This window comes from Pristiophorus japonicus, chromosome 4, assembly GCF_044704955.1.
Source record: "Pristiophorus japonicus isolate sPriJap1 chromosome 4, sPriJap1.hap1, whole genome shotgun sequence".
Taxonomy (NCBI): Eukaryota; Metazoa; Chordata; class Chondrichthyes; family Pristiophoridae; genus Pristiophorus; species Pristiophorus japonicus.
The window spans coordinates 227536385-227561120 of NC_091980.1; positions in this window are offsets into that span (position 1 = coordinate 227536385).

The following is a 24736-nucleotide window of genomic DNA, read 5'->3' on the forward strand; positions in this document are numbered from 1 at the left end:
CTGCGGGTCCCAGTGGGATGCAGCGAGGCACACCCAGGGCCCCACCTTCCGAGGCTGCGGGTCCCAGTGGGATGCAACGAGACACACCCAGGGTGAGGAAGGGAAGGAGAGCTCTACAGCACTCTCCTGAGGTGCAGGATCTCACAGATGTGGTTCAGATGATGGCAATAAGTGGGGAGAGCATTGACCTTACACGATCATTCCTGGACACTATCAGTGGGGTGGGTGATGAAGTATTGGGACTGTCGGAAGAAGTAACAACAGTCTCACGAGAAATGGGAACACTGTCAGTGAACATCAGGGAGGGAATGTTGCAGGTAGTTGAGACACTGTCAGGGCACATGAGGGAGGGAATGTCAGAGTTAGCTGCTGCAATGAGGGAACACGCCCAGACCCCGCGCCCATTGACAGAATCAACTGCCACTCCCACTCCAATCCCCAGACCAGCCTCTATACAGGCCCAAGTCGGGCCTTCCACATTACTCTGCCCCCCCGCACCCCTCCACCCCCCCAGCTCCAACAAGAAGTGTGCATTACCCAAGATGTTCGAAAGAATAAGCTTGGTACCAACCCAAGAAACGCTGTGCCACGACCTGCAAGCAGGGGTGGAGTCAACAAGACCAAGCGCAGCAGGCGGTCTTAGAATAAGTTAGGGAGAGATGGGTGCAGCCTTTCTTTGCTGTTGTTGTTGTTATTATTATTGTAATTGTTGTAACTGTTCTCAAGTTAAAAGTTATGTAAATTTACAAGTTTAAAAGTTTACGTGATCTTAAAGTTTTTAAGTGATCTTAGAGTTTGTACGTGATCTTAACTGAAAACTTTAAAGTTTGATACAAGAATATTTTTATTAATGTTAAGTACAAACAAGTGTTTGTTAAACTTTTGAATAAAATATAATTTAAATTATCACTGAATCATTTCTATTATTTGTTCCATTAACACAACTTTTTGAACTAAAGAAGAATGATTTCCATTATTTGTTCCATTAACACAACACATTATGGAACAGGTCCAAACAGTAAACATGGCCCATTTGGAATAGTTGCCGCTGAACCTTCAGGCAGCAAAACATTCATGGATGAGCTGCTGGCGTAAGGCTCGAGCAATCCTTAAAGGGGCACGACGGCCCGCCCTCCTCTGCTGTCGTGCACTGGGTTCTGTAGTTCTATGGCTTCCTCAACCTCGTTCTCCTTCTCCTCCTCATCATCATCATCTGCATCTTCCTGCTCATCATCAGCCACTCTCACCTCAAGTGAGTCTTCTACTACCAGCTGCTGCTGCCTCATGATGGCTAAATTATGCAGCATGCAGCAGACAACAGTGAACTGACCGACAATCTCAGGGGAGTATTGCAAGTAGCCTACGGAATGGTCCAGGCATCGGAAACGTTGTTTCAAGATGCCAATGGTCCTCTCTATTACGCTGTGCATCGCAATGTGCGACATGTTGTATTCCCAGTCAGCTTCCATCCGGGTTACGCGTAGGGGCGACATGAGCCAGGTGGCGAGGCCGTACCCTTTGTCTCCCAGTAGCCAGCTCTGCCCTTCTGGCAGCTGCTGAAATATGGCAGAAATAATGCTTTCGCGTAAGATGAATGTATCGTGGGTGCTCCCAGGGCATCTTGCATCGACTGACATGATGCGATGCATGTCGTCACACACGAGCTGCACATTAACAGAGTGGAAGCCTTTTCTGTTCCTGTACATCTCGGAATCCCCAAAGGTGCTCGCAAGGTACAATCAATGCAGCCCTGTACCTTTGGGAAGCCAGCAATCCTGGAGAAGCCCACAGCCCTTTCACATGTTGCCTGGGCGGTCATGGGGAACTTTATGTAATCATTCCTCCAGGCAAATAGTGCAGCAGTCACCTGCCGGATGCAGATATATGTTGCATGTTGAGACATGGTGCACACATCCCCAGTTGTGGCCTGGAGCAATCCAGATGCATAGAATGAAAGTGCAGCTGTAGCCTTTACTTCAACTGACAAAACAGTCCTCCTGATGCTTCTAGGGTGCAGGTCTGCTTTTACTAACTTCCAACTCTCAGTTACAACTTCTTTGCGGAAACGCAGCCTTCTCACACAGTGCAGGTATGAACACCTGTCTCGATATACCCGACATGGGTAAGGCCTCCTGCCCATCATCCTATGTGCTCTGAGGTTCCTCATGTAATGAAGTTGAATCAATTCTCTGCCCCGCAGCACCATCATGCAGAAGGCTTGCACGAGATATGGCATTGTCAGTATTGCCCCCGTGATTAAATTGTACCTTTGCATGAAGCTCAAAACAGCAGGACAAGCTTCTTTGTTGTCTCTCTCCCCAAGGTCGACATCCGAGTATGGGCCACACCCAGGTCTGGGCATGTGCAATAGGTTTGCTTTGACCGGGAAACATCTCCCCACCCCCTCGGGCTTCATTTGATGCTGCTGCTGCATAGTGTAAGGATTCTCATGTCTTCAGTTTGGCTTCCACATCCCCGACCGCCCCCCCCCACTCCCCCGGGCTTCTTTTGAAACCGAGCCCCGAGCCCCTGTGTCCAGGTAAGGGGTCGATTCTGCCAGCCCCCGCTCTGATCCTCAAGCCCTGTTTGGAGACATTTGGTGGTGGCGTGGCATTTCTTAAAAAATCCAAAATATAAGAATTGCATGTAACTTCCATTTTCTGTGTTTTCAGTTGGAAAAAAATTAAGCTTCATGATTCATATATATGTGTTCTTGACTCCCTCCAAAATTTCGCCTAAAAACAATGGCGTCTTTTTGCGCCGATTTTTTAATGTGCATTGTTTTTTTTTTAAGTGCCCAGAAGGTTTTTTTGGAGTGGTCACATACGCCGTCCTAGGAAAAACGTAAGTTGGACAAACTTGCATAAATATGAAAAACTGGTGCAGTCATCAGGTGATGCAAAACAAAAACCTAAAGAAATAATAACTAACTGAGTTACGCTGGCGCATAATCTTTGGGGAAACTTGGATTTTTAAATTTAGGTAAAAAAAGTGGCGTATGCCAAAAAAACGGCACAAATCACTGGGTAAAATTGAGCCCAGAATTTGGATCAAACTGACAATGTTTCTGACTGTCTGTGCATACCAGTGGGCTGGTGTGCCATGTATGTTAACATAGCTAGTGATGGGGATACACCAATCGAAAACAGACAACATTGATGCCATTGATAAATTTGATGTAGGGCATCAATGTTGTCTGTTTTCTATTGATTTTATTTATATCTAGATATAGATAAAGATTTAACTGATTCAGATTTTGAACAACTTCTTTTGTGATATATTTCACTATATTTCTGCAGGCTTTTTATGTACTTTTTCCTTAATCTTCCTGGAAATGGGGTAATTATCACACTTCTGTTTTAACCACTAAGGTTTGAATATTAAAAACATTTTTAAAATAATAAAAACAAGATGGGGCCGGATTTTCAGTTTTCGTTTTTTTTTTGTGAAAACGGTAGCGTTACGTGAAACTTACCGATTTCACTGCACTACCATTTTTAGGCCGAACTTTGGGGTTTTACGTTTGTCGGTAAGCCGGGTGTTGCACGAGGATTCACGGCACGAAAGGCGAGTTTCACCAAATTTAGTCCGAGGCCGGAAGCACTGCGAGAGAAGCCTTGATAGGGGGAAAATAATCCAAAAAAACATTCAAAATACATTGACAGGAAACTTATCTATCAAATCACTAAAAAAAAAATTTAAAAATAAAAACTTTAACTGAACTTTTTTTCAGGTTTTCATACTTACCGCTGCTGGCAGGGCTGCACCGACAGCTTTGATCTGTCGTTATTTTGAGCATGGCGTACGGGTCAGGAGGGAAACAAAAGTCCAACAGTAATGCAATCCGCAGCGTTGCACGTCAGTGCACCTCTCCCCGGCGGTATATCCCATCTCCTCCGCAAACAACAAGCCGAGGATCCCGCCCGAGCTTTGCGACCGAGTTTTCGCTGTGGAGGGTCAAATCGCGATGAAAACCTGTTCGCAAACTTCTCAAAAATCTGGCCCTATAAATGTCAAGAGGAAAAAAAGGACTCAATAATGTAAATTCATTTCAGGTTTAACCGACCTTAGTGTTTTCTTGTTATTGGTGAGCATTGGTCAAGATTCTGGGATTTTCTTTACATCGCCAGACAGTAGCACTTTCGTTCACTGTCTTGTGTGAAACACTCAAAATGCAATTTTGTTTCCCTCTTTACTTTGGCCCATCAGTCTTTGCGTGATTGATTCTGACCAGTGGCGTTTGAGCTCATTTTTGGTGATCAAACTGCTGAACTTGACATCCACGATGGGCCTGTATAATAAATGTATCTGCTTTGTTTGCATGTTTTTTAATTAGCTGAGTATCTGACGTGCTCATGCATCTTGAAACAAGTTATTGAGAACTCACATGGGTAAAGTTTCTTTTTGCCTGATGAGGAATGCACATCCCACTGATCTAAGTCCAGGGACCTTAAAACAGGCAAAGAAACCCATGATCATTACCATGTTTCAGTTTCTGAACCAAGCTATCAAGAAATCAGCACCTGTAGAATCTCTATTTGCCAGACACAGAGTAAGCACTCCCTTCCCGCAGGGACACATCCTATTTACCTAAAACTAGAGAGCTTAGGAACAAATTGACAAATGCTAAGGCTCAGGGATTTCAAATATAAACAGATTTAAAGGAGTTTAACCTGCTAAAATTACTCAGTACCAGCACAGTAGACCGTCTGACGTTCTGTCCAACCCATAGGGCTTCAGCTTGCAAGGTTATTTAAACTGAGTGGGAAGAGTCAAGCTACCCTGTCGTTCCCTGTGGCTGGTCTACCATCCAAGTTCCATTATTCATAAAGAATGGCTAATCAATCACCAAAAGGCCCTGGAGCACTGATACATTACTTGAATGCCTGAGTTGACTTGCTGGACTCAGGCATTGAGTCACCAAGTCTACCACAGAAGGTTAATTCACTTCAATTCTTCCATCAGCAGTCATGCAGTCTTTTCAAACACAGAGATCCAGTTTACATGTGTTTGCACAGGTTGTGCAATGTTGAATCAACATTCTACTGAGAGAAGAAAGCGGGTTGATGTTGCGTATGCAATAACTCAATAGGCTTAGTGTAAAGTCCTGTCCCCTCAGTACAGATTCACACGAGGCATATAGTGAAGTCAAGGTCACTCTGGACCTGTACCTTTATTTCACAGCTCTGGAATGCTGCACTTGCCTGAGACCTGTCCTTATATACCTGTCTCTTGCAAATACACCCCTGGTGGTAAGGTATGCTGGTGGTTACAGGTCATATCTTATTACAGTCATGTATAGCATGTTAGGATACAGTTATATATAATAATGTAAGATACACGACATCACCCTCCCCCAAGGTCTTATTGTCTTTATAGGTTCAGTCTCTCAGGTGGTCTACGCTCTCGCGTGGAGCATCTGAGTTGTGGTTCAGTTGTTTGCCTTGGTGTCTGTTTTTCTTTGGGTGTGATTGCTGGTATCTCGCCTGGGCTGTCTGTTTCGATTGGTGTGATTGTTGTTGACTCGCCTGGGCTGTCTGTTGGGATTGCCCTTTCCTCAGGTTGTTCCCTCTGTCTGTCCACCAGGTGTGGTGCGAGTTCCACATTGTAGTCTGCCTCTGGTTCCGCAGTGTTGTTGGTAAATCTTCTTTTGACTTGGTCTACATGCCTCCAGCAGGTTTTGCCATTGTCCATTTGTACTACCAGTAGCCTGTTTCCTTCCTGGCCTGTTACTGTCCCTGCAAGTCATTTGGGACCCCTGCCATAGTTTAGTACAAACACTTTGTCCCCTATCTCATTCCATCTCCCCCTCGAATTTCTGTCATGGTACTCAGTCAGCTTACAGCGCTTTGCCTCAATGATTTTGTGCATGTCTGTGAGGATTAATGAGAGCCTTGTTTTTAAAGTCCTTTTCATCAACAGTTGCGCAGGGGGGATCCCAGTCAGTGAGTGCGGATGAGATCTGTATGCCAGCAGCAGTCGCGACAGGCGACCCTGCAGCGTGGGACCTTGGATTTTAAGCATGCCTTGTTTAATGATTTGCACTGCTCTCTCCGCCTGGCCATTGGAGGCCGGCTTGAACGGTGCTGTCTTGACGTGATTTATGCCTTGGTCAGTTATAAAGTCTTGGAATTCTGTGCTGGTGAAGCACGGACCATTGTCACTGACCAATATGTCAGGGATTCCGTGCGTTGCAAACATGGTTGCGAGGCTCTCCACAGTGGTGGAGGTCATGCTCGAGTTTAAAATGGTGCATTCGATCCACTTTGAAAATGCATCTACAACTACGAGGAACATTTTGCCCATGAATAGGCCCGCATAGTCTACGTGCACCCGCGACCACGGTTTGGTAGGCCAGGGCCAGGGGCTCAGTGGAGCCTCCCTGGGGGCATTGCTGAGTTGGGCACAAATGGTGCACCTTCGGACGCAGAGCTCCAAGTCCGCATCAATACCAGGCCACCAGACGTGGGATCTGGCTATGGCCTTCATGAGAACAATCCCCGGGTGCTCGAGGTGGAGCTCCCGGACAAATGCCTCTCTGCCTCGTAGAGGCATGACTACTCGGCTGCCCCACATCAGGCAGTCTGCTTGTAGTGATAGCTCATGCATGCGCCTGTGAAAGGGTTTTAATTCCTTGGGGCAGGCATCGCGAGCCTCTGCCCAGTCACCGATTAGGACACATCTTTTTACGAAGGATAACGTGGGGTCGCTGGCCGTCCAGGCTCTGATTTGGCGAGCCGTCATGGGCGAATCTGTGGACTCAAATGCATTGATTGCCTTTACTATCTCACAGTCCTGTTAGTCAGACCCTTCCGTGGTCACCAGGGGTAGCCTGTTGAGCGCGTCAGCACAGTTGTCTGTGCCTGGTCTGTGCCTTATGGTATAGTCGTCGGACATCAGCATGAGTGCCCACCGTTGAATTCGTGCCGAGGCGTTGGCGTTTATTGCCTTGCTCTCGGATAGGAGGGACGTGAGGGGCTTGTGGTTGGTTTCTAACGCGAACTTGGCCCCGAAAATATATTGGTGCGTCTTTTTGACACCGTACACGCACGCGAGCGCCTCCTTCTCTACCATTCCGTACCCGCGCTCTGCCCGCGAAAGTGACCTGGAGGCATAAGCTATGGGTTGTAATTTGCCCGCACTATTGACATGTTGCAAAACGCACCCGACCCCATATGCTGACGCATCGCATGTGAGAACTAGCTTTTTACCTGGGTCAAAGAAAGTCAAAACACTGTTGGAACACAGAAGGTTGCGTGACTTATGGAAGGCGCGTTCCTGGGCGTCCCCGCAAAACCAATCGCACCCCTTCCTGAGTAGCACATGGAGAGGCTCCAGCAGCGTGGTTAAGTTCTGCATAAAGTTCCCAAAGTAATTGAGTAGCCCGAGAAAGGTGTGCAGTTCTGAGACATTCCGGGGCCTGGGTTCCAGGCGAATTGCTTCTGTTTTGGATTCTGTTGGGCGGATTCCATCAGCGGCAATCCTTCTGCCCAAAAATTCAACCTCAGGTGTGAAAAACAGGCACTTGGATTTCTTGACTCATAGGCCTACACGATCCAACCGCTTTAGTACTTCCTCCAAATTACGGAGATGGGAGTCGGTGTCCCTGCCCGTGATAAGTATGTCGTCTTGAAATACAACCGTCCCCGGGATGGACTTGAGCAAACTCTCCATGTTGCGCTGGAATATGGCAACTGCCGACCTGATGCCGAATGGGCATCGATTATACACGAAAAGGCCTCAATGTGTGTTGATGGTGGTGAGTAGGTTGGGTTCCTCGGTCAATTCTTGCGTCATATACGCAGATGTGAGGTCTAATTTTGAGAAAAGTTTACCTCCAGCCAATGTGGCAAATAAGTCCTCCGCTCTGGTCCTGTAGGGAGACTCTGTTTATGGTAGATTTGTAGTCCCCACAGATTCGTAAGGATCCATCAGGCTTCATGACTTGGACGATAGGACTTGCCCAGTCGCTAAATTCCACAGGTGATGTAATGCATTCCCGCAGAAGCCTGTCTAGTTCGTGTTCAATCTTTTCCCTCATCACATAGGGTACAGCTCTGGCCTTGTGATGGACCGGTCTAGCATCCTGTGTGATTTAGATTTTGACTTTGGCCCCTTTGAAAGTGCCCACACCTGGCTGTAAGAGATGTTCAAATCACTTTATAACTGTTGAGCAGGAGGTCCGTTCCTCTAATGACATAGCATGGACATCATCCCATTTCCAGTTTAGTTTTGCCAGCCAGCTTCTCCCCAGCAGTGCTGGGGGGTCTCCGGGGACAATCCACAGGGGAAGTCGGTTCACTGTCCCTTTGTGTGTGACAGAGAGCATGGTGCTGCCGAGGACTGGTACGATTTCTTTGGTATAGGTCCTTAGTTTGGTGTCGACCCTTGTGAGTTTTGGCCTGTCTCTTCTATGCGGCAACAGTTGTTCAAATTGTGCCCTTGAGAGATTGACTCACTCCCGTATCCAGCTCCATGTTGACAGATATCCCGTTGAGTAGGACCCTCATCATTATAGGAGGTGTCATGTTGTAGGAGCAGCGGCCATTGATCGTGTTGACCCGTTGTACATCGGTGTCCCGGGTACTGTCCCCACCATCTTCTGGTCCGCTTTCCGACCCATCCGATTCGTATACCTAGCCGAGCTGCTGTTTTTTTGCACATGCGGGCCAAATGCCCTATATGTTCACAATTTCTGCAAACAGCCTGCTGAAACCGACATCTCCTTAATGAGTGCCCACCCCCACACCTCCAGCACAGACCTGTTCTATTGTTTCAAGTGTTCCCAAAGAATGAGCTGCGTCTGGCTGATCTCTCTTGAGCTTCTCTCAGTTTGTAGTTAATTTCTCGCATTGTGTGTTGATGAGGTGTGAACGGCCGTTCCTGTGGTCCTTGATGGCTTGTGCCTGCTGTCGAGAGCCTGTTCTCCTGGTTTTGTCTGTGTGTGGAGGAAGCAGCTTGTTTAGTGCTGTGAACGTCTTCCGATATTTTTTTAGTTGTCGTACCTGCATTGTAAATCAACCTCGTTTCTTCTTTCCCTACCAAGAATGTCTGTGCAACCAATGCTGCTGCCTCTAAGGTCAGGTTCTTGGTCTCTATGAGCTTTCGGAATATGCCTGTATGGCCTATTCCTTCAATGAAAAAGTCTCTCAGCATTTCTCTCCTCAGTTCATCGGAAAACTCACATAAACTAGCCAACCTCCGAAGTTCCGCCACGAAGTCGGGTATGCTCTGGCCCACACAGTGTCTGTAGTTGTAGAACCTGTGTCTGGCCATGTGTAGGCTGCTCGTTGGCTTCAGGTGGTCTCTTACCAGTGTGCTCAATTCTTCAAACGACTTGCTTGTTGGTTTCTCGGGTGCCAACAGATCCTTCATTAAAGCGTATGTTTTCAAGCCATAGCTGGTCAAGAGATGGGCTCTTCTCTTGTCTGCCTTATCATCGCCTAACTAGTCTTTGGTTACAAGGCTTTGCTGGAGCCTTCCTATAAAGTCCTCCCAATTGTCTCCCGCATTGTACTTTTCATCTGATCCATTGTTCGCCATTCTGTGGATTCTGTAATCCCGTAACTCGTCGCCACTGTAAAGTCCTGTCCCCTCAGTACAGATTCACATGAGGCATGTAGTGAAGTCAAGGTCACTCTGGACCTGCACCTTTATTTCACAGCTCTGGAATGCTGCACTTGCCTGAGACCTGTCCTTATATACCTGTCTCTTGCAAGTGCACCCCTGGTGGTAAGGTATGCTGGTGGTTACAGGTCATATATTATTACAGTCATGTATAGCATGTTCGGATACAGTTATATATAATAATGTAAGATACATGACACTTAGTACCGTGAACTCAATCAGGTGCGACCTGACTCTACTTTATTAGCTCTCAAAATGAGGATTAAACATGGAGGCTTTCTTTATATACAAGGGCTGCACATGTGTGTCTGTGGCCCAATGACCTCTGACGGTCGCTCCCTCTGGTGGCAGGTAAACCCAGGCATACATACATTGCATCATTCCTGTCATGTATTTCACCATCTTGCAATGACTATAAGTATGTAACTGTAACTCATGCATACTGTACCTGTACCCTTGTAATGCACACCCTGACCATAGGGAGTGAGCTCCTCACCTGGGCTTCCAGGTATAAAAGTCGAAGAGGCGACCAAGCTAATTTATGCACACAGCCCTGGTTTCAATGTTGTGATGAACTAGGGAGTTAATGTTGTAAAAAGGACACAGAATCCCACAGGCAGGCAACAGCAATTCAACACCATCCAGGCAGGCAGGCAAGGGCAATTCGACACCGTCCAGGCAGCAACTAGCCCCAGGGTGGGCCTGCAACAGGGACAATGGAAAGGGGATCGGCAATTCACGCCATCACGAGAAACAATACATCCTGTGATGGGACAATTAATACCCTCCATCAGAGTGCTTAGAAACAGCCAAAGGAGCCATCAGAGAGGAATGGCTGGGAATAGCCCTTTTGTTAACAGCAATCTCAGCTCATGTTGGAGATGTGGGGGCAGACACAGTGCAAAAATCTGCAGGTTCCAACTTTATACCTGTTGGATTTGTAATGTCAAGGGACACTTGGCCAGGATATGCAAAAAGGCAGTAGCGAGGCTAGTCTGCGAGACAGAGGAACCAGACGAGGGGTCTGAAATGCAGGATGAGGCCTGGGGAACAACCATGGATGCTGAAGTTCAGAGAGTTCATGTGGCCGACATCCACAGCTCAAACACCAAAACGCCACCCATGATGATGAAAGTCTTACTGAATGGCATCCTGGTGCACATGGAGCTGGATACCGGAGCTAGCCAGTCCCTCATGAGCGCCCAACAATTTGAGAGACTACGGCCACACAGAGCTAGCAGGCCCAAATTGGAACACATTGAGACGCAGCTATGTATGCAAACTTGGTGGTAACGCATAATGAATCACAGAACCGGCTGCCACTCTGGATTGTTCCGGGAAATGGCCCCGCGTTCTTGGGGAGGAGTTGGCTAGCTGAGATGAATTGGAAATGGGGGGATGTGCACGCCATTTCATCCCTGGAGCGAAGTTCATGCTCGCAGATATTGCAAAAATTAAAGTCACTCTTTCAACCAGGTGTCAGAACGTTCAAGGGCACCAGAGTAGTGATGCACATCACTCCAAACGCCAGACCAGTGCACCACAAAGCCAGAGCGGTGCCGTACGTGATGCGTGAAAAAATTGAAAGTGAACTGGACAGGCTGCTCAGAGAGGGCATAATTTCGCCCGTTGAATTCAGCGACTGGGCAAGTCCCATTGTTCCTGTCCTCAAAGCAGATGGCTCGGTTAGGATTTGTGGTGACTACAAAGCCACCATCAACTGAATGTCGCTGCAAGACCAATACCCGCTCCCGAGAGCGGAAGACCTTTTTGCCACGCTGGCAGGTGGTAAGCTGTTCACGAAGCTGGACCTCACTTCGGCCTACATGACTCAGGAACTGGCTGAAGAATCCAAGTTTCTGACCACCATCATGACACACAAAGGATTATTTGTTTACAATAGATGCCTGTTTGGCATTCGTTCAGCAGCGGCTATCTTTCAGCAAAACATGGAAAGCTTGCTCAAGTCCATCCCTGGAATGATCGTGTTCCAAGACGACATCCTTATAACGGGTCGAGACACTGAGGAACACCTCCGCAACCTGGAGGAGGTGCTACGCCGATTGGAACGGGTAGGCCTGCAGCTGAAAAAGGCCAAGTGCGTGTTTTTGGCCCCAGAGGTCGAGTTCCTGGGCAGGAGGGTTGCCGCAGACAGGATCCGGCCCACTGAATCAAAAATTGAGGCGATTCGCCAGGTGCCCAGACCTGGCAACACGTCGGAGTTGCAATCATTCCTGGGACTTTTGAACTCTTTTGGGAACTTCCTGCTGAACTTAAGCACATTGTTGGAGCCGTTACACATGCTCCTCCGTACAGGTTGTGAATGATCTTGGGGGGATTGTCAAGAACAGGCTTTCAATACGGTGAGGAACCTGCTGTGTTCCAACAAACTGTTGACTTTGTATGACCCCTGTAAAAAACTGGTTTTAACATGCGATGCGTCATCCTACGGGGTTGGGTGTGTTTTGCAGCAGGGTGACGATGACGGCCGACTCCAACCGGTGGCTTACGCCTCCAGGTCGCTCTCCCAGGCAGAGCGTGGGTACAGCATGGTCGAGAAGGAGGCACTCGCGTGTGTGTACGGTGTGAAAAAGATGCACCAGTACCTTTTCGGTAGACGGTTCGAGCCAGAGACGGACCACAAGCCGTTAACATCCCTGTTGTCTGACAGCAAGGCTGTCAACGCTAATGTGTCAGCTAGCATACAGCGATGAGCCCTCACGCTGGCTATGTATGACTACACCATATGGCACCGGCCAGACACAGAAAATTGCGCTGACGCGCTCAGCAGGTTCCCACTGGCCACCACCGAGGGGGCGTCGGAGCAGAGCACCAAGACGGTCATGGCTGTTGAGGATTTTTACACTGCGGGCTCCCCCATCAAAGCCCACCAGATCAAACTCTGTACCAACAGGGACCCCCTCCTATCCATGATAAAGAAATGTGTCCTGACTAGGGACTGGGCGCCCGCACACAGGGCGTGCCCCGAGAAAGTCAGGCCGTTTCAGAGACGGATGGATGAACTGTCCGTTCAAGCTGACTGCCTGTTATGGGGCAGTCGGGTAGTCATGCCCCAGTAAGGAAGGGAAGCGTTCATCAGGGAACTCCACAGCGAGCACCCTGGCATCGTGTTAATGAAGGCCATTGCCCGGTCACACGTGTGGTGGCCGGGGATTGACTCAGACCTGGAACACTGGGTTCGCAGGTGCATGACGTGTGCCCAGCTGGGCAATGTCCCCAGGGAGGCCCCATTCAGCCCGTGACCCTGGCCCACCAGGCCATGGTCACGTATTCACATGGACTATGCGGGCCCATTCATGAGGAAAATGTTCCTGATCGTTGTCAATGCATACTCGAAGTGGATCGAATGCATCATATTGAACTCGTGCACAACATCCATCACTGTGGAGAGTCTGGGTACGGTTTTCACGACCCACGGCTTGCCGGAAATCCTGGTCAGCGATAATGGCCCGTGTTTTACCAGCCATGAATTCCAGGAGTTTATGTCGGGCAATGGGATCAAGCACGTCCGGACAGTATCGTTCAAGCAGGCTTCCAATGGCCAGGCGGAACGGGTGGTTCAAGTCGTAAAGCAGGGCATTCTACGCATCCAAGGACCCTCCCTTTAGTACCGCCTATTGCACCTTCTGCTGGCCTACAGGTCTCGGCCGCACTCGCTCACGGGAGTCCCGCCAGCGGAACTCCTCATGAAACGCCGCTCAAGGCGCGGCTGTCCCTCATTCACCCAGCCTTGGCAGACATTGTTGAGGGCCAGTCCCAAACAGAGCTCCATGGTCGAGGTTCAAGGGGGAGGTGTATAGAAATAGATGACCCGGTATTTGTTCTTAACCATGCTTTGGGACCCAAATGGCTTGAGGGCACCGTAATTGGCAAAGAAGGAAACAGGATCATGGTGGTCAGACTAAACAATGGGCGATATGCCGCAAACACTTGGACCAAGTAAAGACAAGGTTCAGTGCAGACATGGAAGAACCAGAAGAAGAGCATGATGAGATACCAACCACTGCCAGCGCACGAGCAACAAAGACAGCCTTCAGCATGCACAGTCCCTGCGGCCAGCCCGGACAGGCCGGAATCACCTCAAGTGACAGAGACGCGTGCTGAGGCTCAGCCACCAGAGCCACAACTGCAGAGCTCCACGAGAGAGCGCCGACCACTCGATAGACTTAATCTCTGAAACTAAAAGACCTAAGGAGGGAGGTGATGTCATGTATTTCACCATCTTGCAATGACTATAAGTATGTAACTGTAACTCATGCATACTGTACCTGTATCCTTGTAATGCACACCCTGACCAAAAGGAGTGAGCTCCTCACCTGGGCTTCCAGGTATAAAAGGGGAGGTCCAACCCAGGATCAGCACTCCTTGGTCCTGGGAATAAAGTGAAGGTCACAGAGTGACCATGTCTGATATATCCATGCCTTGTGTGAGTTTGTAACAAGGTGCAGAGACACTACAATTCCCCCCCAAGATCTTGGTATCAGTCCTATTTACAAATTGAGACGGTCCTGGGCTTTCCGCTCCCTAATTAATCATCTTAGTTCAATTCCAAATCTGGGTGAGTTCTCCGAGTCATTCATGACTTGAGGCTGGCTAGCTGATCTAATGGGAGTGGCAGTGTCCATGTCAGGGATTGAAAATCCAGATTAATTGACAACACCAGGGCCTTCTGATGGCTGACTATGAATCGGTTGGTCATTGATGGTGTCTTCTTCAAAGCTGTTCCCGTTCGTCTGTGTGCCGCAATTTCGTCTGATCAATGTGCCTCCTGCATGTTTGCCCATTAGTGAGCCTGACAATAAGCATCCTGTTACCCTCCTTGGCCGTAACAATGCCAGTGACCCACTTGGGGCCTTGACCATAATTTAGCACATACACAGGATCATTAATAGAGATGTCGCGTGACACAACAGTGCGATCATGATACCACTGCTGATGTTAATGTCTGTTTTCGATGTGATCGCTAAGATCAGGGTGGACAAGCGAGAGCCTGGTCTTGAGACCTCTCTTCATCAACAGTTCAGCAGGGGGGACCCCGGTAAGCGTGTGGGGTCTTGTCCTGTAACTAAACAGTATACGTGACAAGCGAGTCTGCAAAAAACCGTGAGTTACGTGTTTCAGGCTCTGCTTGATAGTTTGAACGGCCCGAACCTCTTGACGATTGGAGGCGGGTTTGGATGGTGCTGACCTGACGTGCTTGATACCATTGAGTCTCATAAACTCTTGAAACTCCAAACTCGTGAAGCACGATCTGTTGTTGCTCACAACGATGTTAGGCAGACCATGAGTGGCGAATATGGCACGAAGGCTCTCAATGGCGGCTGTGGATGTGCTGGATGACATGATTACACATTCTATCCATTTGGAATACGCATCCACCACCAGCAAAAACATTTTGCCCAGGAAAGGACCTGCTTAGTCGATGTGGATCCTCGACAATGGTTTGGATGGCCATGACCACAGACTTAATGGAGATTCCACTGGTGCATTGCTTAACTGCATGCAAGTGTTGCACTGATGCACACGTGACTCCAAGTCAGAGTCAATGCCAGGCCGCTAAACATGAGACCTGGCAATGGCCTTCATCATCACAATACCGGAATGGGTACTGTGTAAATCCCGTACAAATCTCTCCATGCCTTTCTTGGGCATAACAACACGATTACCTCATAGCAAACAATCAGATTGAATGGATAGTTCATCTTTGCGACGGTTATAAGGTTTGGTCTCATCACACACTTCCCTGGGAATGGCCGACCAATCACCACTAAGCACACAATGTTTTACAACCGATAAGATCGGATCCTTGCTGGTCCAGATCCTAACTTGTTGAGCAGTGACAGGCGACCCTTCACTCTCAAAGGCATCCATGACCAACAGTAGGTCGGCGGGCTGTGGCATTTCCATTTCCAGTGTGGGCAACGGTAAACGGCTCAATGCATCAGCACAATTCTCCATGCCAGGTCTATGGTGAATGACGTAATCATAGGCAGATGATGTCAGTGCCCACCTCTGGATGCGGGACGATGCGTTGGTATTGATACCTCTGTGTTCTGAAAACAAAGATATGAGCGGCTAGTGATCGGTTTCAAGCTCGAAACAAAGCCCAAACAGATACTGGTGCATCTTTCTCGACCATGCCGTAGGCTCTTTCCGCTTTAGACATACTTCTCGACGCGTACGCAATGGGTTGTAGTTTGCCCGACTCATTGGATTGTTGGAGCACGCAACCAACCCCATGTGATGAAGCGTCACAGTCCAATACTAAAAGCTTGCACGGGTCATAATGTACCAGCAATTTGTTGGAACAAAGCAGATTTCTAGCCTTCCTGAAGGCCCTGTCTTGAGATACATCCCAAACCCAGTTGTCGCCTTTTCTGAACAGCATGTGCAGTGGCTCTAATAATGTGCTCAATTTAGGTAAGAAATTACTGTAGTTGAGAAGATCAAGGACCGAATGCAGCTCCGTCACATTCTGGGGTATGGGTGGATTTTTGATGGCCTCTGTTTTCGAATCCGTAGGCCTGATGTAGTCTGCAGCAATCTTCCTTCCCAGGAATTCGACGTCCAGTGCCATAAAGATGCACTTTGAACACTTCAGCCTAAGCCCCACTTTGTCCAGACGACGTAGAACCTCTTCCAGGTTGTGCAGATGTTCGGCAGTGTCACGACCTGTGACCAGAATGTTGTCTTGGAACACCACGGTTCTAGGGACGGACTTCAGTAAACTCTCCATCTTTCTCTGAAATATGGCTGCAGCGAGCGAATTCCAAAAGGATACCTATTGTAAATGAACAGCCCTTTATGCATATTGATGCATGTAAGTTTCTTCTACGATTCAACAAGCTCCTGTGTCATATAGGCCGACATCAGAATCAATTTGGTGAATGATTTTCCCCCGGCTCGTGTTGCAAACAGGTCATCAGCTTTTGGTAACGGGTACTGATCCTGTTTCGAAACTCGGTTGATTGTAACCTTGTAGGCTGCACGAATCCTGACAGTGCCATCACTCTTCAGCACAGGAACAATGGGACTAGCCCATTCGTTCAATTCGACCGATAAAATGACCCCTTCACGTTAGAGTTTGTCCAGTTCGATTTCGACCTTCTCCGTCATCATGTATGGGACCGCCCAGGCTTTGTGATGGACAGGCCTTGCATCCGGGTCCACGTTGATCTGCACCTTGGCTCCCATGAATTTCCCGATGCCCGGTTCAAACAGCGAAGGAAATTTGCTCAGCACTTGAGCACATGAGGCATCATCCACCAATGACAAAACCTTAATATAATTCCAGTTTCACTTTATTTTTTTGAGCCAACTCCTGCCAATCAGCGTTGGACCATTGCCTGGAACGATCGACAGTGTTAGATGATGAACCGCCCCATCGTACGACACCTTGACTGCTGCACTGCCAATCACTGGTATGAGCTCTTTGGTGTATGCACACAATTTTGCATTTACTGGACTCAGCTTGGGTTTCACGGCCTTGGTGTCCTACAGCTTTTCGAAAGTCCACTGGCTCATAATGACTCGCACCTGTGCCTAATTCCATAGATACCGGCACACCGTTCAATTTTACTTCAATCATCATTGATTGGCTCTTTGTCAGCAATTAATGTACACTATATACTTGCTCCTCGGATATCTTGGGTTGCATTGCCGGATCCACTCCGGATCGGTCATCATCATCCAAGTGGTGTGTCGCAGCACGCTTGCTGAGCTGCGACATATCTGCTGAAGGTGCCCAATTTTCGCACAGTCTCTATAAATATACTGTCTGAAACGGCACTAATGAGGCCAATGATTGCCCCCACATTGCCCCCACATTGCCCCCACTAACAGGGTGAAATCGGATTCGTGCCCAATGGCGGACTTGGAGCAGCTACAGGTTTCGCAAACGCAGTCGGGTAGGCCCTGCCAGGTGCAGCTCTGCCAACCGACGACACAATCTGGTGCACAGTACTTGCCGTGGAGTTCCGACTCTGCGAGAATATCTGCTTTGTACTATCGACCGTGGTCAGGCAAGCCTGGGCGATCTTGATGGTCCTGCTCAGATCCAGCGTCTCCGCAGCCAGCAGCTTCCGCAGGATCACCTTGTGGTTTCTGCCTATGACAAAGACGTCGCGCAGCATGTCTTCCAATGCGGTTTTGGGGTTGCCTTTTTATATCTCTTAAGGTCCATTGTCTCTCAACATAAGTTGGTAAAGCCCCAGGATTGGGTCTATACTTTCGCACTGTATTTCGAGCTTGGCACGACACTGAGCTCTTCTTCTATCGCCTTCGCCTCCACGCCCACTTCTTTGGGCAGGAGTTTTCCCCTCGCACAGTGCACCCTTTCTCCCATTTTTAAAATCCTCGTTCTACCTGGACCTCTCCCTCTGGCCTCTTACTCTCTCTCTCGATTCTTTCATTGGGAATTGCTAGGTGACATCAGCCATCTCAATTTCTCTGCTCACCTCACTCACCCTAACCTAACTGCCTCTAAACTTGCAACATTTTGTTCTGTCAGATCCAACCCTAACACTGTCATCAAACCTGCTGACAAGCATGGCGTTGTTGTTTTGCGAACTCACCTCTACTTTGCGGAGGCTGAACAGCAACTTTTTGACACCTCCTCCTATCTCCCCCTGGACCCTTACACCACGACCGAAAATCAAGCCATAATTTCCAAGATTATCACTGACCTCCCTCCATAGTCTCCAGCCTCATAATTCCCCAACCCTGCATTGTCTGCTTTTACCTCCTTCCCAAGATCCACAAGCAGGACTGCCCTGGTTGACCCATCATTTCAGCAGAGGAGGACAAAGGGTTTACTTAGGAGGGGGAAAATAGAGTACGAGAGGAAGCTTGCTGGGAACATAAAAACTGACTGCAAAAGCTTCGATAGATATGCGAAGAGAAAAAGATTAGTGAAGACGAACATAGGTCCCTTGCAGTTGGACTCTGGTGAATTAGTAATGGGGAGCAAAGAAATGGCAGACCAATTGAACAAATACTTTGGTTCTGTCTTCACGAAGGAAGACATAAATGACCTTCCGGATGTAAGGGGACCAAGGGTCTAGTGAGAAGGAGGAACTGACGGATATCCTTATTAGGCAGGAACTTGTGTTGGGGAAATTGATGGGGTTGAAGGCCGATAAATCCCCAGGGCCTGATTGTCTGTATCCCAGAGTACTTAAGGAGGTGGCCCTAGAAATAGTGGATGCATTGGTGATCATTTTCCAACAGTCTATCGACTCTGGATCAGTTCCTATGGACTGGAGGGTAGCAAATGTAACACCACTTTTAAAAAAGGAGGGAGAGAGAAAACGGGTAATTATAGACCAGTTAGTCTGACTTCAGTCGTAGGGAAAATGTTGGAATCAATTATTAAGGATGAAATAGCAGCACATTTGGAGAGCAGTGACAGGATCGGTCCAAGTCAGCATAGATTTGTGAAAGGGAAATCATGCTTGACAAATCTTCTGGAATTTTTTGAGAATGTAACTAGTAGAGTGGACAAGGGAGAACCAATGGATGTGGTGTATTTGGACTTTCAAAAGGCATTTGACAAGGTCCCACACAAGAGATTGGTGTGCAAAATCAAAGCACATGGTATTGGGGGTAATGTACTGGCATGGATAGAGAACTGGTTGGCAGACAGGAAGCAGAGAGTCGGGATAAACGGGTCCTTTTCGGAATGGGAGGCAGTGACTAGTGGAGTGTCACAGGGCTCAGTGCTGGGACCCCAGCTCTTTACATTATACATTAATGATTTGGATGAAGGAATTGAGTGTAATATCGCCAAGTTTGCAGATGACACTAAACCGGGTGGTGGTGTGAGCTGTGAGGAGGATGTTGAGAGGCTGCAGAGTGATTTGGACAGGTTGGGTGAGTGGGCAAATGCATGGCAGATGCGGAATAATATGAATAAATGTGAGGTTATCCATTTTGGTGGCAGAATCACGAAGGCAGAATATTATCTGAATGGTGGCAGATTAGGAAAAGGGAAGATGCAACGAGAACTGGGTGTCATGGTTCATCAGTTATTGAAGGTTGGCATGCAGGTGCAGCAGGTGGTGAAGAAGGCAAATGGCATGTTGGCTTTCATAGTTAGGGGATTTGAGTATAGGAGCAGGGCGGTCTTACTGAAATTGTACAAGTCCTTGGTGATGCCTCACCTGAAATATTGTGTTCAGTTTTGGTCTCCTAATCTGAGGAAGGACGCTCTTGCTATTGAGGAAGTGCAGCGAAGGTTCACCAGACTGATTCCAGGGATGGCTGGACTGACATATGAGGAGAGACTGGATCAACTGGGCCTTTGTACACTGGAGTTTAGAAGGATGGGAGGGGATTTCATAGAAACATATAAGATTCTGACGGGACGGAACAGGTTAGATGCGGGAAGAATGTTCCCGATGTTGGGGAAGTCCAGAACCAGGGAACATAGTCTTAGAATAAGAGGTAGGCCATTTAGGACTGAGATGAGGAGGAACTTCTTCACTCAGAGAGTTGTTAACCTGTGGAATTCCCTGCCACAGAGAGTCATTGATGCCAGTTCATTGAATATATTCAAGAAGGAGTTAGATATGGCCCTTACGGCTAAAGGGATCAAGGGGTATGGAGAGAAAGCGGAAAAGGGGTACAGAGGTGAATGATCAGCCATGATCATATTGAATGGTGGTGCAGGCTCGAAGGGCCGAATGGCCTACTCCTGCACCTATTTGCTATGTTTCTATGTTTCTATGTTTCTAACCTGTTCTTGCCACACAGAACTGATATATTTCTTTTTTATGGCTCTTTCTACCTACATCCGCAACTTTTCTGATGCTCTCCACCACTTCAACAGTTTCCAGTTTTCTGGCCCTTACAGATTCCTTTTCATCATGAACGTCCAATCCCTCTACACTTCCATCCCCCACCAGGATGGCCTTTGAACAGAGGCCCAAACAGTCCCCATCCGCCACCAACCTCCTCCACCTGGTTGAACTTGTTCTCACATTGAACAACTTCTCTTTTGACTCCACTCACTTCCTCCAAATAGAAGGTGTTGCTATGGGAACCCATATTGGTCCTAGCTATGTCTGCCTCCCTCACCCTTTTTTCCGGTACATTGATGACTGTATTGGTGCCACGTCCTGCTCTCGCCCTGAACTTGAAAATTACATTCACTTTGTTTCCAGTTTCCATCCTTCCCTCATCTTCACATGGTCCATTGCTAACACTTCCCTTCCCTTCCTTGACTTCTCTGTCTCCATTTCTGGGAATAGGTTGTTGACCAATATTCACTCTAAGCTCACTGGCTCCCACCGATACCTGGACTACACTTCCTCCCACCCTGCTTCCTGCAAGGACTCAATTCTATTCTCCCAGTTTCTCCATCTCCATTGTACCTGTTCTGATGATATCACCTTCCACACCAGTGCTTCTGTCATGTCTTCCTTTTTCCTCAACCGAGGATTGACCTGGCCCTCAACTGTGTCCGCTCCGTTTCCCACACTTGTGCCCTCACCCCTTCCCCTCCTTCCCAGAACCATGATAGGGTTCACCTTGTCCTCACCTTCCCCCCACCCCCAACAGCCTCCACATTCAACAGATCATCCTCTGCCACTTCCGTTACCTCCAGCGTGATCCCACCACCAACCACATCTTCCCCTCCCCTCCCCTTTCAGCATTCTGAAAGGACCGTTCCTTCTGCAACACCCTGGTCCACTCCTCAATCACCCCTAACCCCCTCTCCCCTTCCCACGGCATCTTCCCGTGCAAGCGCAGGAGAAGCAACACCTGCCCTTTGTATTCCTCCATCCCCAATCTCCAGGGCCCCAAACACTCCTTCCAGGTGACACAGCTTATATTTCTTTCAATTTAGTGTACTGAATTCGCTGCTCACGATGTGGTCTCCTCTCTATATTGGAGAAACCAAAAGCACATTCAGTCCGCAAGCGTGCTCCTGAACTTCCGGTTGCCTGTCACCTTAATTCCCCGCTTCACTCCCACTCTGAGCTTTCCGTCCTCGGCCTCCTACACTGTTCCAATGAAGCTCAACGTAAGCACAAGGAACGGCACCTCATCTTTCTATCGGGCACTTTACAGCCGCCAGACTCAACAATGAGTTCAAGAATTTCAGATCATAACCACTGTCCCCATTTTTTGGAATGGCAGCTGTTGATGTTCTGATCTTCCCATTTACTCTTCTTGACCTATCTTTTTTTCCTTTACTTGGCCCATTACCATCTCCTTTTTCTCACACCATTATCCCTTTTGTCATTTAATCACCCCTGCCTTCCAGCCTATCACAGACCTTCCCTTATGTTCATTCTTCCCCTCCCCCCTTTCCCGGCCCCTGCACTTGCGTAAAATCTGTTACATCTCTAACTTCTTCCAGTTCTGACAAAGGGTCTATCACCTGAAACGCCAACTCTGTTTCTCTCTCCATGAATGCTGCCTGACCTGCTGAGTATTTCCAGCATTTTCCGTTTGAATTGAATATCGGAAAACCCGAAGTTCTCGACACAGGGATCGCACGATCTTTGTGTGAATGCCTTCGCTTCTCTGCTGACCACAAATTCCGGGCCATTCACTTTTATCCCCACAGTACAGGGAGTTGCTGGAAGTCTGAGATGATGCAAACTTCACAATTTTTTTCTTTTAATATCTAGTGTTATAAATCTAGCAATTTCGAAAAAGGGTGTTTCATTTTCCAGATGGCATAAATGCAGAAAATACAAATGTAATAGCAACAACAGGATGCTGCATCTGATTTTCAAACACATATAGTGCAAACGCAGTGTGCAATTGTTGGGTTGGCATGAAAAAAAACTATTCCAAACACAAGAGCTCTGCACGAGGAAAAATCATTTTCGGCGAAGGGCCTTGTCCAGGGTGCCCACGAGGGTAGGAAAGGAAGAGCAACTCTACCATGAGCTCTTCTGGAGATGAGCTAATTGTTTTGTTTTATCTACATCATTTGATTGAAAAAGAAGCAGGTGAATTAGGAAAGAGGGGAAAACTATCTGAGAATGAAGGATTTGTCCATGACCTCGGGGAAGATGGACACCACTTAGGCTTGCCAATGTATTCCTGGAGGCCTGCTCACATGACATCTGATCATGTGACTGCTGGTCAGGTGACGTCCGGTCACGTAGCATTTGATTGCATGACATTTGCTTGTAGTTTGCAAATGTTATTCCATTATTGACCTACAATTTTTAATGGAGCCTACGCAAGTAGATGATGCATGCAATCTGAGAAACTTGGATTGTCATTTAATCTTTGCTTCTGATCTCAAAACGCAGACATTATTTCCAGATGCGAGTAAATGCTTCGATCTAGTACCTGAACTATAAAATTGTCCTTCAAAATCAGAGAAATAGTTCAATCAGTTAATTAGGTTGTGTAATTTCAATGCTTTGTTTAATATATTTCCTGCTATTCAGAGCAGGATTAACATTCTCGGCCATACTTTAACAGATAAGTGGCCACCTCACAAAGTCAAACACGGTGGCATCTGAAGGCAGCTCAGGAAAAAGACAGTCAGCTTCATCATTCAGACATCATGGCACTAAAACAGTCTGCTGCTAACTTGCCCATTGAAGTCACTCGCAGTCTCTTGAAGAAAACCTTTACTTCCTGTTCCCAAGAGTGACTTCAAGTGCACCTCTGCAATTTTGAAATTCCCTTTCTTGAAATGTAGCACTTCCCTATGACATATTATATTCAGTGGATTTTTTTTTAACATGCAAGGTTTCAACTCACTAATTCTCTGTCAACAGAGTTACTGTTGAATGAAGAAAAACATACAAAATTTGGGCGGCAACATACAAAGAGCCCATTCTGCAGCTGCCCTCTGGTTTCGTCTACAATGGGTAAGACGTATTCTGGGTTGGGGCATTTGTCAGTAAGCCCCAGAATTGTGGAACAGATTCCACTAAGATCGGTGCTGGGAAGAATTGCATTTGCAGCAGGGAATCGATAAATTGAATGAATCATTAATGTGACATCCCTAGCTGCAATTCAAGCCTGTCCCTGACCCATGAGTAGTGAAGGTGCACAGGTGCAAACAATAAATCCAAAGTGCCATTCCCCCAGGTTGCCAGTAGCAGTGCCCAGGAGTCCAATCCTCAAATCCAGGAGACCCCAAAACAATTGGCATATATTCCAAAAAGCAGACCCTGATGATCTTAAAGTATCCAATAAAACTGCTGTTGGATATTTATGCTGTTGGAGGATTATGGATTATGAAAAAGATAAGTAAAAGTTTACATCCCCAAAATTTTACGGACGGAGAGGGCAGAAAGCCTGAGTTATGTTGAGGAAGGTGGCTGATCCCAGCAACTCAGGTATCCTGGGATTCCACCCCATTTGCAATTGGGACTGCACTTGCCTGGTTCAATTCTTATCGATCTAATCATAGGAAATAATCCTCTGCAACGGCTTCTCTTCCCGCCCCCGCATCGTTACCTCTGGTGTTCCCCGAGGATTTATCCTAGGCCCCCTCCTATTTCTCATCTACATGTGCTCCTTGGTGACATCACCTGAAAACACAGCATTAGTTTCCACATGATGACATCCAGCTCTACCTCACTACCACTTCTCTCGACCCCACCACAGTCTCTAAATTATCAGATTGCTTGTCCGACATCCAGTTCTGGATGAGCAGAAATGTTCTCCAATTGGGAAGACCAAACCCATTGTTTTCAGTCCCTGCCACAAACTCCGTTCCCTAGCCACTGACTCCATCCCTCTCCCTAACTTTTATCTGAGGATGAATCAGACTTTTTGCAACCTTGGTGTCATATTTGACCCTGAAATGATCTTTCGACCACATATCCGCTGCATAACTAAGACCGCCTATATCGACCTCCGTAACATCACCCATCTCCACCCTTGTTTCATCTCATCCGCTTCTGAAGCCCTCATCCAGGCCTTTGTTACCTTTAGACTTGACTATTCCAATGCACTCCTGACTGGCCTCCCACATTCTACCCTACGTAAACGAGATGTGATCCAAAACTCGGCTGCCCATGTCCTAACTCGCACCAAGTCCCGCTCAACCATCACCCCTGTGCTCACTGACCTACATTGGCTTCCGGTTAAGCAATGCCTCGAT